The 12,897-nt window shown below is 45.0% G+C and overlaps 1 protein-coding gene across 3 annotated transcripts in view; it reads left to right on the top strand.

Annotated features, from left to right (window-relative positions):
- The first annotated feature begins 2,749 nt into the window (after positions 1-2,749).
- Positions 2,750-12,897, top strand: part of SCAP (SREBF chaperone) — a 90,218-nt gene continuing 80,070 nt past the window's right edge. For all 3 annotated transcript variants that reach the window (XM_060022369.1, XM_060022368.1, XM_060022367.1), the window contains exon 1: positions 2,750-2,853. The gene's annotated coding sequence lies outside the window, so the exon portion shown is untranslated. The remainder of the gene's footprint in view (positions 2,854-12,897) is intronic.

Here is a 12,897-nt window from a genome sequence, read left to right as displayed (position 1 = left end):
GCGTGCCCTTCTGCTGGTTTCCCTGGTACCTAATGAGCCCACCTGACATCAATTCCTCTATAACTGGTAACCTCTCCTTCCACTTGGGAGTGAAGACTGCCGCCATGTCCTCTCCGCCGTCCACCGCACACAGTCGGGTGTCGCTCCAGGACCTTGCTTCAGACGTGTAAGCTCCCCCATCCATTACACCACTTACGTCTCTGTTGCTGACTCTGGGCTTTCTTCCGTCTTGAAGCTGGGCAAGCACAGGGCTTGTAGGCCTGTGGGGTACAGCCCAACACCATTATTGTTTAATTTTACCATGATAGTACTGTGGTGGGCAAGGAGGAAGGCAAGACTTTGGAGAATTTGGAACAGGGTTGATGGGAAGGGGCTGTGAAGAAGGCCTGTGAGGGGTGAGGTGGCTGGAGCTGCCTGAAGGGCCACCTCTGATTTTAGCCTTGCATTGTGGTTATATCTGCCCTTTTTGCAACCCTAGCGCTGCCACTCTCAAGGGCAGGAACAGGATCTATCTGCCACATCCAGATAGCACCAGGGTGGGTGCGGGTAAGCTGAGGGGAGCATGCCCAGGGCAGCAGGGTGGGGTGAGGCTGCCCCCTGACACTTGAGACCTGTGTTCACGAGTACGTGGGGTGGTGTGATCAAGGTACCCATGGGCTGGCCCACAGGCAATCACCACGGGCAGCGTCCCAGGATGGGCCAGAGCTGGGCCCGCTGGGACCTGCACCCTCATCTTGGGCAAAGCCTCCCCTTCTCTTGTGAGACCAGGTAACGAGACCTATCTTGGGGTTTTCAGGAAGGTCAGATGAGGACATGTGCAAAGTGCTCAGCTCAGCATGTTGTCCAACCCAAGTTCATGTGCTGGGCACACAGTGAGGCCAAACAAATGGAAACGTAGGCGTTTGGAGCAGAGAAAGGTTTATTCCAAGGGCCACGCGAGAATGGGCAGCTCGTGGAAAGACCTGAACTCCCTGATGGTTTTCAGGGAAGAGTTTGTATAGGCAAAATTTGGGGTGAGGGCTGCAGGGTGGTGTTCCAGGAATCTTGTGCTCAACCTGAAGTTATTATCCTCCACCTGGGTGGGGGCCTTAGTTCCAGAAGAAGAACTCAAAGTGATATATTGTTATGTAAATTCCTCGAGGAGGAACTGGGATTGTTTTCACTTGTTTCTGCATTCCCTCACTTCCTTGATTAGTAACTGTTTGAATCTGCCCTTTGGAACTCAGGGAAGGTCAAGGAAGCTGAAGCCTTTTTCCTACAAACAAGAAACGGGGACACGGAAAGGCTTTGATACCTGGGAGTGTTACGTGAAAACTGGGCTCACCTCTTGGTGGGTATCAAGCCAATAGATACAACCAAGCCAGAGATTGGGAGAAGGAATGATTATTACTCGGAGCCAGTAAGGAGAACACCTGGGATCTTTCCCAAAGCAGCGTCTCCCTGAACAGCAAAATTGGGGAAGTTTTAAGCTAAGGGTACATGCATATTCAAGAAGGGGCTTTAAGGAGAAGAGAATTCAACATAGAATTGGGGCAAAGGTCGACAGAGTCCAAGCTTTAGTTGATTGAAGTCAGGAGGGTCAACAGCATCATTCTGTCCTCCACCTGGATGGGGGCCTTGGTTCTTGCAGAACTCAAAGATACACTTTGTGTGTATCCCTTGAGGAGGAACTAGAACTCTGCTGTAACACTGCAGTATTGTTTGACTGCCTTTTCTCTGTTCCTGCATCCCTTTCATCCCTTAGATCATTAATTACTGAGACCTGTTCAAGGGCAAGCATTGTGGCCAGGCTTACATCACAAAATATCATGAAAGCCATTCCTGGTTCTCTTTCTCCGGGGACCCCCTAACTTATCTGCTTATAGGAGGGCCCCACAGGGTCCTGCTCGGTTTCAATGCCCCCTGTTCTCTGCTACTCCTCAGTCTTGAGGAAAACATGTATTGGACCAGAAAGGGAGTAACATTTTGGGTAGAGAGGATAATCATAAACCCGGCAGAGGAACTCGGTTTTAGGAGGACTTGGTTTCAAGCACCTGGTGAAGAGTAAACACTCGACGGACATAGCTATTGTTATTACAACAAATATGTGTTCCATGTAGAAGATGGTTACATGCCCATGAGCAAATGGAAAAATCCTAACACCCTAATCCTCCACCCAGAGATATCCACCGACCACACATCAGCATCGCCCCAGACCTTTCTTGGATTGTTTTTAACAAAAATGAGCCCATACCCTACAGCTCATTTTGAACATTTTTTCAAGAACATCTTTCCACATTAAGTATTCATAAAACTTACCCTTTTAAAAGGCCTTAAGGAAATCCAGTTTATGGACATAATTTATTCGACCCATCTGCATTTGTTGTATATCTCGGCCGCTTTTAATTTTTCGCTGTTATGAAACAGGGAACATGGGCAGCCTGTGCGTGTTCTTGCTAATTCTGCGGAACGTGTTGTTAAAAGCTCTGGTGCTCTACTCAAGGTTCTGTCCCAGCTTCGCGGTCCGCCTCGCCCGGCCCCGCCCCACCCCAGACCTCTCCCCAGGTGTCGTGTGACCGGTGTCCACCAGGGGGCGAGCGGGAGCCGCGGTTGGGCGCTCGATCACGCATGCGCACGCCACAGGGAACACAGGCGAAGGACGGCGGGGGCGGGAGCGGGAGGGGAAAGGTAGGAGGTGAGAGGTGAAGGGGCGGAGAGCTGCGCGGGCGCCTGGCGGCCGGGAGAGAGAGGGCGGGTGCCACGCCCGGACCGCGCGGGCCGGGAGCGCGCACGCCGCGCCCCGCCCCCGTCCCCGCCGCCGCCGCCGCCGCCGCCGCCGCCGCCGTCGCCGCCCGGGAGCTGTTGCCGCCACAGGTACCGCTGCGCGCGTCCCCACAGCGTCCGCCCGCTGGCCCGGCTCGGGCCTCCCGCTGCGCGGCCCGGGGAGTTCCGGGATGGGGGCCGCCGGGGGCACTGGCGCGCCGGCGTGGGCGCTGTCCAGCAGCCGTGCGGGCCGGGCTGAGAGGCTGCAGCCAGAGAGGGGGCCGGGTTGCCGCGTCCCCAATCCCACCTTGGCCGCGCCCCCGTCCGGGCCAACCGCGCGCCCGCAGCCCTCCCCCTGGCCCCGGGGACCACTGGCCTGAGAGTGGGTCGCGCTGTTGCGCCCACTGGCCCTGCCGTCCCCTGGGAAGCTGCCGGTTCTAGAACCTGCTTTGGGGCTGTCTGGGTTTTCCGGAGTGCGGAGGAGAGCACGCTGTCCGCACCTGCCTCTTTTGCAAGATCTGATTGAGAGGCAACACGTAGCTTCTTTGCTGGGTTTTGCTTGGTTTCTAGTTTTCTCTTTCGCTCAGACCTAAACATTGCTCACTGATGTTGCCTCTGTTTATTCTGGGTGGTTTATTACCTCCGTTCATCATGCAGGATCCTAACGTCAGAATAGCATTAGCTGCAGGGAGCCAGGGATCCAGACTGTTTGAGCCATAGGTAGTTATACAGGTGGAAATGCTCGTGGCCTAGGGGAGCAGTGAGTCCCCTCCTGGCAGGAGTTTGCCCTGTTTCGTGTCACTTTCTGCCCCACCTTCTGTGGTGACAGAGCTGGGTGACTAAACTCCTTCTGGGGATTTTGTAATAATTTTTGTGAAGAGGGCATAGTAAAGGTTTCTTTAATGATACTAGCTTTGAGTGTGTTTCTGAACAAACGTTTGTGAAGTTTGGTTATGCAGTGTCCTTATTGCTGTGCTGCCATCTCAGGGTATTGTGCTAAAGACTGAAGCTTTTATAAGGGAGTCAGGGTCAAGGGTGTCTGAGAGTATTTCAGGTGTTCCTCTGATTGATGACCTATATCTTTTTAATGTATGTTGATAGAATTTAGGTTTTAGGTGTTTGACACATTTGCAGCATTCCCCGGGGCACACGATGTAAAAAACACAAAATATGTATAAATATATCTCCACACTCATTCTTTTGGTGATTTATTGAAATTGAAAGAATTACTTGTCATTTATCATGAACGCGTCTGGTGTTTGAGAGCTCTCTTTTCTTTTGCTATTGTGGCAAAAACAGCACCTCTCCAGAGGTCTCCATGTGCTTTATAATCACTGGTTTAGGTCCCCCTCTCCCATCATCTAGATTAGTTTACTGTCAGGAGGTGGGTATAAAAAGTCTACTACTCCTAGTTTATGCATAGAAAATGGAGGCCTAAAGATTGTGAATTGCTTGAGGTCATATATGAACAAGTAAACTGTCCAGTTGGGAAATGAACCATACCTGTGGGATTCAGTACACATGCATTTATTAACATTTGGTGGTAGACTTTAGGGGATGCTTACTGTCTTAGTGTATACATGAATGTGTCCTAAGGACCCTGGAATGACACTTAGATTTATGTGTTATTTGCTTACCCTCACCTTTGGTGGCCACCAGTGTTAGTTTTACTGGCTCTGATAGGTAGTTCATGCACAGTTTGTGTCATCGCTCCCATTAAACAGATGAGAAGACTCCCCCTCATAGAGAAACTGGGTTGCTAGTGTCACCCAGCTTGGCATTGGGGATCAGGCCTTCAAACCAGGTCTGCCGAACTGCACCACCTACCTACTTCCACTGTAATTTGCTCCTTTCCTGAGTTGGCCACTGAAGCAAAGTCCAGGTGACTTCTTTTGCCGCCTGAAATAATAATTCTGGGTAAAATATTTATCCAGCACTTGGGCTGTCTAGATTTTGTGCTAGGTGCTCTTATAACAGCTTATCTCAGTTAATCTTCATAATCAGGGGCGATGACGCTGTTATCACCCCCTTAACTGATTAGTTTTTGAGGTGTTATCTGACTGGCTCTGGGTCACCTAGTGAGTTAGAAGCTGAGGCCAGGTGGAAACCCAGGTTTGTCTGAAAACAGAGTCCCTGCTTTTATGCTGTTCTTGGACCTGCTAGCCTCACAGTCTTCTCCACTGCCTACCAAGTGAAAAGTAGCAGAGGAGGGTGTTAGGGGTGAAGGAAGGAACCCAGTATCACAGACTTGAGTCAGAGATGGTGGAACTCCGCAGGAAGGAGATATTCGTTTGATCACTGTGTTTGACAGCTTCCTCTTGAGTGGTCAGGGGCACTGCCTGAGAATGTTTGCAGAGTTGCTGGGCCATACAGCTTTGCAGTAGAGTCCAAAGAGGGGTGTGTGTGTGTGTGTAAGCACCAAGGGTGCACGTTGGTCTCAGGAAAAAAAATTAAAACGAATCTTTGTATTTATTTCAGCCTTATTTAATTTTTATTTTGTATTTTATAATGTATACTCTGTATTATCACAGTAGTACATATATATAATTTATGTATATGTATATTGGGGATATGTACTTGAATTTTTGTTGTTGGGGATTCATAATCAAAAATGTTGAGAAACCACTGGTTTATTTGATATTTAGCATTTTCTGAATTCATAAAATATGTGAAGTGTTATTTGTCCCATTTGTTCCTAAGTTGGAAGTCTAGTGAAGTTCAGTGTAATTCCACATAATCATAGAAAGGGTATTTCATATTAATAACCAATTATAAATTATTTTAGAAATTGCAGTCCGAGTGTGAAAGAGGATCTGGTATTTCAATAGTCTTTATGTCTCAAATATAGTACCACTCTTAAGTGTGACACTATAGTGACTGATAAAGCCCTTCAGAAGTTAAAATTTGGGGGAATTCTCTGGCGTTCCAGTGGTTAGGACTCTGCACTTTCACTGCTGAGGGCCTCGGTTCAATCCCTGGTCAGGAAACTAAGGTCCCACAAGCCATGCAGTCTGGCCAAAAAAGAGAAGAAGACGGGCTTCCCTGGCGGCGCAGTGGTTGAGAGTCTGCCTGCGGATGCAGGGGATGCGGGTTCGTGCCCCGGTCCGGGAGGATCCCACATGCCGCAGAGCGGCTGGGCCCGTGAGCCATGGCCGCTGAGCCTGCGCGTCCGGAGCCTGTGCTCCGCGACGGGAGAGGCCACGACAGTGAGAGGCCCGTGTACCGCAAAAAAAAAAAAAAAAGAAGAAGTTGTTAAAATTTTGTTGTTGAACCTTTTCTATTTTAAACATGTTAATTCAGTCTGAAGCCAGAGAGACCAAACTATTCAGTTGACGCAAATATGGCAGTTGTAATAGTCGTATTTGCACTATTTCCCAACCTTAGAGTATTTTCAAATCATCTAAATATTGAAATTCCAAATACATTGATTCCTTATCCCTTTTTACAAACTGGATTCTTCAGTTCATTCCACTGCAATGGTTAGTACATTATTTCAAAATGAGCAGTTCCAGAATTATACCTAATTAAAAAATATCTTTGTCATCTTCCAGCTTATCATTTCACAATTGAATAGATTAGTGTTTGTTCAGGAGTTTAGGTTAAAATAACAGAATGGGTTTTGAGCAAGAAATATATTTTCCTAATTATATAAGCTGTTTTTATCCAGATGAGTTATCATTACTTCGTAACTAGGTTCTCAAACATTAGTGTGAATTAAAATTACCTGGAGGGATTGTTTTAACCCCACCTCCAGAATCCGTAGGTGAGAGTTTGAATTTGAATTTGAAACAAGTTACCAGGTGCTGCTACTGTTTGGCCTAGGGAACCACACTTTGAGAGCCATGGCTCTAAAACCAGAGCACAATGTCAGTGCTTTCATGTTTCACTCTGAATCTCATCAGCATCAGTCTTTTTTTTAAAAAAATTTATTTATTTATTTGGCTGCTTCGGGTCTTAGTTGCAGCACGCGGGATCTTCATTGTGGCATACAGGTTCTTTTTAGTTGCGGCATGCGGAATCTTTTCTTTTCAGTTGTGGCATGCAGGATATTTAGTTACAGCATGTGGGATCTAGTTCCCTGACCAGGGATCGAACTCGGGCCCCCTGCATTGGGAGTGCAGAATCTTAGCTACTGGACCACCAGGGAAGTCCCCAGCATCAGTTAGTCTTATAGTATAGTTTTGCCAAGTACGGTTGGTTCCTGAATTAATGATGATTCAACTTACAGTTTTTCCACGATGTGACGGTGCCAGAGCAATCATACATTCGGTAGAAACCATACTTCAAATTTTGAATTTTGATCTTTTCTGGGGTAGTGATACGCAGTACATGCTCTTTCTCGTGATGCTGGACGGCAGCATCGAGCCGCAGCTCCCAGTCAGATCTGCAATCATGGGTAAACAACTGATACACTTACAGCCATTCTGTACTCAAATCATTCTGTTTTTCATTTTCAGTACGTTATTCAATAAGTTACATGAGATATTCAACACTTTATTATAAAATGGGCTTTGTGTTAGATGCTTTTGTCCAACTGTAGACTAACGTAAGTAATCTGAGCACATCTAAGGTAGGCTAGGCTAAGCTATGATGTTCAGCAGCCTAGGTGTATTAAATACATTTTTGACTTACAATATTTTCAACTTAGGATGGGTTTATTAGTATGTAACTCCATTGTAAATTGAGGAAGATCTGTACATAACTGGTTCTTGTTTTTAGTCAATTTCCTTTTTATTTTTAGATGATGTCATAATTAAGATTGTATTCTCAGTTATAGTGCTATTTCTGTTTTCCCTGAAGTTTTAAGGTTCTTGAGGAATTAGAGTTTTTTTTTTAATTCGAGTCACCCAGGTTGAATAAAAATTAATAGGCGCGCACTCAAGCGCACACATACACACACATGCACACGCACACATTTCAATTGTCTGTAATCCCAGTGGTAACCACTAGCAGGCTCCTTCTCAGGCTTCTTTCCTGCTCATTCTCTTGTTCTCTCTTTGTATAATGAGATCATACTGTTTTGTATCCATTTTCTGTTATTGTGTGAACATTTTTTCATGTATAAAACTATTCTGGAACATTTTTGGATTTTTAAAAACATGAGCTCTCATTTATTTTTTTAAAAAAATATATTTATTTATTTATTTGGCTGCTCCTGGTCTTAGTTGCGGCATGCGGGATCTTTAGTTGAGGCACACAGTATCTAGTTCCCTGACCAAGGATTGAATCTGGGTCCCCTGCATTGGGAGCGCAGAGTCTTAACCGCTGGACCACCAGGGAAGTCCTCTCTCATTTATTTTTGTTTTCCAATGACTTTCTCTTTGAGCAGCCTTGCTCACAGTTTGGCTGTGGGCTTCGTTTGCACCTTTCAGAAGACTGCATTGTCACTCAGGAAGTCTTCAACCATGGTTTCTCTCCTCTTCAACAATCTTCAGTAGCTCCCCACTCCCGTGATCTGCCCCAAGCTGGCCTACCCACTCCTTCCCCCTACCAGCGTGTATTTATGCCACCTCATCTCCATGGGGTGATTAGTTACCTTCTTTCAGGTATGAGCCATGGTTCGGTTTGACATTCATTCTTGGTTGTCACCCCAGTGACAGTGACTGTTAGAAACATCAAGACCTGCCTGCCTTCAGCAGGCAACAGAGAACATTGCATCTCATATTCTTTTTTTTTTTTTTTTTTTTTTTGCGGTACGCGGGCCTCTCACTGTTGTGGCCTCTACCGCTGTGGAGCACAGGCTCCGGACACGCAGGCTCAGCAGCCATGGCTCACAGGCCCAGCCGCTCCACGGCATGTGGGATCTTCCCGGACTGGGGCACGAACCCGTGTCCCCTGCATTGGCAGGCGGACTCTCAACCACTGTGCCACCAGGGAAGCCCCTGCATCTCATATTCTTGTCAGGGAGGATAATCTTGAATTCTTCACCTCCTAAAAGCTGTCCTGAGCTCAACTGTGGCAAAGGACATCCATGGAATTGTGCTGGAACATGCTTCAGTGTACCTGTTCTAGGCAGTGTTTTGTCTTTGGATGAAACTGGATCATTAGGAAGCAGCATATTTCTGGCCTCCTTCCAGTTGTTTTGTTTTTGTTTTAACTAAACTCACTTTGCATGGCCCCATCAGCTTGCGTTGAGATCTATATTAGAAGTCCCCAAGAAAATCTGGAGGCAATTAGAAATTTCCTTCAGGTCCAGTGCCTGGAATGCTCATGCCTCTTCTGAACCATTGGGCCATTGGTTTGATTAAACCATACTGTGAACTGTGTCAAAATGGTTCCCTCTTTGCCTTGGCCCCTAGGGAGCTCAGAGTCTCTTTTATATTCAGAGTCCTCTGGCTTGTGCTTTCTGTATTAACCTTACTTCTGGCATATACCATTTTTTTTTTTTTTTTTTTACAGCTAGATGTTTTGCTCTTTCTCTCAAATTTTACCATAAAATATATAACACATTTCATCTCTATTCTAAACATTACTGTGATTATATTTTTGTAGCCAAATTTATGTTCTCATCTATTTCCTCTCATTTTTTTGTACACTTGAATCCCTCTGAGCCCTGCTTTCCCCTGCCCCCTCCTATGTACTAATTCTTTTTTGTTGTTCCATTTTTTTAAATTGTGGTAAATACACAACTTAGCATATTAACCATTTTTAAGCGTACAGTTCAGTGGTATTAAAAGTACATTCATAATTTTTTTTGCACCATCAACACCATTCTCTCCATATCTCTTTTCATCTTGCAAAACTGAAACTCTGTACCCATTAAACAATAACTCCTCATTTCTCCTCTCCCAAGTCCCTGGCAGTCACCATCCTACCTTCTATGATTTTGACTACTCTAAGTATATCATATAAGTGGGCTTATACAGTATTAGTCTTTTTATGGCTGGCTTATTTCATTTAGCATAATATCCTCATGGTTCAAACATGTCGTAGCATGTATCAAAATTTCTTTCCTTTTTAAGGTTGAATAATATTCCGTGTATATACCACGTTTTGTTTATCCATTTATCCGTTGACAGACATTTGAATTGTTTCCACCTTCTGGCTGTTGTGAATGATGCTGCTGTAAACATGGGTGTACACATATTTGTTCAAGTCCTTGTTTTCAGTTCTCTTGGGCCAGTATGGAAGTGGAATTGCTGGATGGTAATTCTATGATTAATTTTTTTGGAACCACCATACTGTTTTCCATGGAGGCTGTACCATTTTATATTCTTACCAGCAATGTACAAGGGTTCCAGTTTCTCCACATCCTTGCTTAACACTTGTTGTTTTCTGTCTTTTTTTAAGCTTTATTATTATTATTTTAAATTTATTTTATTTATTTTATTTTTGGCTCCATTGGGTGTCCATTCCTGTATGCGGGATTTCTCTAGTTGTGGCGAGCAGGAGCTATTCTTTGTTGCGGTGCATGTGCTTCTCATTGTGGTGGCTTCTTGTTGCACAGCACGGGCTCTAGGGCACATGGGCTTCAGTAGTTGTGGCATGCGGGCTCAGTAGTTGTGGCTTGCGGGCTCTAGAACGCAGGCTCAGTAGTTGTGGTGCACGGGCTTAGTTATTCCGCGGCATATGGGATCTTCCTGGACCAGGGATCGAAGCCGTGTCCTCTGCATCGGCAGGCAGATTCTTAACCACTGTACCACCAGGGAAGTCCCGTTTTCTGTTTTTTTTGTTTTGTTTTGTTTTGTTTTTGGTGGTACGTGGGCCTCTCACTGTTGTGGCCTCTCCCATTGCGGAGCACAGGCTCCGGACGCGCAGGCTCAGCAGCCATGGCTCACGGGCCCAGCCGCTCCGCGGCATGTGGGGTCTTCCTGGACCGGAGCACGAACCCGTGTCCCCTGCATCGGCAGACGGACTCTCAACCACTGCACCACCAGGGAAGCCCTCTCCTTGTGGTTTTTTTGTTTTTTTGCTAAGAAGTTTTTTAAAGATCACTTAAAATCAACACAGAAAGTGGTTACATAGTACAGATCTCAACTATTCGCTGAGAATAACTTTCTTCTTTTTTGTTGTTTTTTTATATATAAACATTTTATTTTAATAATACTGTTTATCACTGCAGTTTACATCATTCTATTATGAAAATGTTTAACTGAAGAGAGGATATTTCCTCAAAACACTAAATAAGCAGAGCTTTTTCAGTTAAATTTACAGCAATACAGCATTTAGAAATACATAATTCTTCATTTTAGGGCTTCCCTGGTGGCACAGTGGTTGAGAGTCCGCCTGCCAATGCAGGGGACACGGGTTCATGCCCCAGTCCGGGAAGATCCCACATGCCGCAGAGCGGCTGGGCCCGTGAGCCATGGGCGCTGAGCCTGCGCGTCCGGAGCCTGTGCTCTGCAACGGGAGAGGCCACAACAGTGAGAGGCCCGCGTACCGCAAAAAAAAAAAAAAAAAAAAAAGTTAAGAAATACATAATTCTTCATTTTACAATAATACTTCCTCTTTAAAAATTTGTCATGGTTTGTCACAGATTTAAAGTACCAGGCACCTAATGCTATGAAAGGATAATACAGTATATGTAGTGTAAGTGAACCAGATCTTTTCTCAAATAGTCTTTCTAAAGTCCTACCAAATTTGTGTGAACGTATTTGTTGAATAAATTAAACATTTTTTGTGTTGTTAATTTGTAATATTGTACAAAACTCAAAAATAACACCTGTACCTATTATAGGAAGCTTATTTTAGCATTTTACCTGTAAGAAACACTGATCTGTATACTTAAAATGATTTCTTGAAAACATTTTCATCATATAGTCCAGCATTTAACAAATAATATGTGAAAATAAAGTCTCCAGAACATTAAAATTTTATCTTCTGATTAGTATTCAAATTAAGAATAACTTTCTTGGGCTTCCCTGGTGGCGCAGTGGTTGAGAGTCCGCCTGCCGATGCAGGGGACACGGGTTCGTGCGTGCCCCAGTCCGGGAAGATCCCGCATGCCGCAGAGCGGCTGGGCCCGTGAGCCATGGCCGCTGAGCCTGCGCGTCCAGAGTCTGTGCTCTGCAATGGGAGAGGCCACAACAGTGAGAGGCCCGCGTACCGCAAAAAAAAAAAAAAAAAAACCATAAAAAACAATAACTTTCATAATGTTATACAAATGAGTAGTTATGACTTGAGATAAAGTGTCCATTCACAGCATCATACATTGATTCAGAAAGATATCTTCAATAACTAAGGCAGGAGTGAAAATGTACTCTAGAAAAATATGAGCCTAGAAAAGAGCAGCATTTCTAAATCTCATTTTACATGTGTATTTTAAAATTTATAGGGACTTCCCTGGTGGTCCAGTGGTTAAGAATCCGCCTTCCAGTGATGTGGGTTCGATCCCTGGTCAGGGAACTAAGGTCCCACATGCCGCAGGGCAACTAAGCCCACACGCTGCAACTAAGATGTGAGGCAGCCAAAAATAAATAAATATATTTTTAAAAAATAATAAAATTTATAGCATAAGCAATTGAACAATTAAATATCATAATTACAGAGTTGACCATTTTACTAATATTCCTGAAGTTCATATACTCAATTTGGCCTTAAAACCTTTTTTTTTTTTTTTTTTTTGCGGTACGCGGGCCTCTCACCGCTGCGGCCTCTCCTGCTGCGGAGCACAGGCTCCGTATGCGCGGGCTCAGACGCTCCGCGGCACGCGGGATCCTCCCGGACCGGGGCACAAACCCTCGTCCCCTGCATCGGCAGGCGGACTCTCAACCACTGCGCCACCAGGGAAGCCCTGACCTTAAACCTTTTTAAATTCTTTTCATAATTTAAATGGTAAATACTGCCTTATATTTGTGCTTGTACGGTTTATAAAATGGATGAAAGAAACTACAGAAGAGATTTCTAATAAATTTATTTAAGGTAGCAGCAGTGTGTATTTAAGGATCTGCTTTAATTCACCTAAAGAAAGAAGTTATGAGTTTATATAACCACATAACCTAGTATTGATTGTACATTGTTTCAAATTACTGGCCCCCTGCTCACTTTAGATTGCTAAATCCTGCCTTCTTGAATGTTTATAGATGGGCAGGAGTCCGGTTAGATATAGTTCAGTGGCTTTTTTATACCAGCAGCTCTAGCACTAGCACTGTCCTGGGTGCAGAGCAAGCTCTATTCTATTAATATTTCTGAGGTATTTTCAGTGGTTGCTACTGA

Source organism: Delphinus delphis, chromosome 10 (assembly GCF_949987515.2).
Source record: "Delphinus delphis chromosome 10, mDelDel1.2, whole genome shotgun sequence".
NCBI lineage: Eukaryota > Metazoa > Chordata > Mammalia > Artiodactyla > Delphinidae > Delphinus > Delphinus delphis.
The sequence above is the reverse complement of the archived record's forward strand: the minus strand, read 5'-3'. Positions and strand labels throughout refer to the sequence as shown.